Raw genomic sequence first — 1,557 nt, 5'->3', positions numbered from 1 at the left:
GTGCTGTGATGACTGTTAGCAGGGTGGCAGGCCTGTCAGCCAACACTTAGTCACCCAAGAAAGATGGCCCTGTCGATTCCCATCGGCACAGATAAGCCATTTAATTTAATTTTAAAATGACTATCAGGTGCTTAAAAGAGCAAGCATGAATGAAAAAGCTGCTCATCTTATTTACCCCGGAGCAGGTAACTGTGCGATTCATCGAGCTTGCCAGTTAATTAACTCTGGCCTCTGGGGGAGCAGCTCACTAATACGGGGAAGCAACACGCCCGGGCCCCACGGGCGCCACGGCCTAGCTCACCGGGTGCAGCTTCTCTGCGGCGTTCGGGGCTCTTCGAGTTAGGGGCTCGCACCCCGTGCACGCGGCCACTGCCGCCCCTTCGCGCCTCCGTGCTCGGACCCCGAGCTCGGACAGGCCCGCGCGCTCCCCAGCCCCACACTCGTCAGGACCCACGGAAGCGGACGCGGGCTCCCCGGACAGGCCACGTCCCTCCTGGGAGCAGGTCCGCCGAGGAGCCCCGTCTCCGTGGTGACGGGTCTGTGGGCGGAGCTAGGCCTTGTGGGCGGAGTCCTCGCATCTGTCACCGCCGCGCCACACCGCAGGGCTCGGTCCCAGCTTCTCTCTGCGCCGTGTGCACTTGGCCTTGGGGCCCACAGTGCGTGCACGTGGCTCGCTGTGTCTGTGCGCACCGGGATGCAACCTTCCCCCGCAGCCCCGCAATAAGTCCTTTCGGTAACGAACGCCTAGTTAGTGTTTTTTAGTCGATATTTCTAAATGAAAAGTAGCCTTTCCTTCGATTATAAACACTCGGTTCTCAGGAACCAAAGTGGTGACGCGCTATGAAGTCACGTCATAGAGCTCTGCGCAAACCTTTGTAGAGACCTCGGTCATGACTCACCTGGCCCAGGGGGTCCTGCACCTTGCTCCCCACTCTCGGACTTGGCGGGGGCGGGGCTCCCGTCGTCCCTGTCCTCCCGCCACTGTGCTCGGAGCGAACCTGTTGAATAAATGAGTGAGTGAGCGAGTGAATAAATGACTGGCCCAGGCAAGTCGCTGTGGAAAGGGGGGCCTGGGGAAAGGTTTCAGGTGTGGCAGGCGTGTGGGCAGGACCCACCACGCAATTTGCAGGTGTGACCAGGAATCTCAGAGTAAGTGTTAAGTGAGGCTGGGGCCCTTCCCGGCCGGGCCTGTGGGACGCTGGCCAGGTGTGGGGGTGGAGGAGAGGACCGAGACCCATATGCCCGTCACCTGGACCTCTCACCCCACCCCCTCCCATGTCTGCTGAATGTGGGGGGGGAGGGCTCCGCTCTGAAAGCCGATAATGCCCAGGGACCCCCTGGAAGGGGGAACCACAATGTACCCTTTGCCATCTGCGCCCGGGATTGGGCCAGGGGCCCCAGGACGGGGTGGGCACTGGGTGAGAGGAGGCTGTAGACACCAGTGCCCCTCATCCCGTGTCCTCTTCCAGGCCAGCCCGGCTCTCGGGGCCAGGAGATGGCTGCACGAGTGCTTCTCCTGGATCTGCAGAAGGCTCTGTTCCTTGTCTGTCGGGTGCC

Source organism: Pteropus vampyrus, unplaced genomic scaffold (genome assembly GCF_000151845.1).
Source record: "Pteropus vampyrus isolate Shadow unplaced genomic scaffold, Pvam_2.0 Scaffold189, whole genome shotgun sequence".
Taxonomy (NCBI): domain Eukaryota; kingdom Metazoa; phylum Chordata; class Mammalia; order Chiroptera; family Pteropodidae; genus Pteropus; species Pteropus vampyrus.
Note: the sequence above shows the minus strand (reverse complement) of the source record.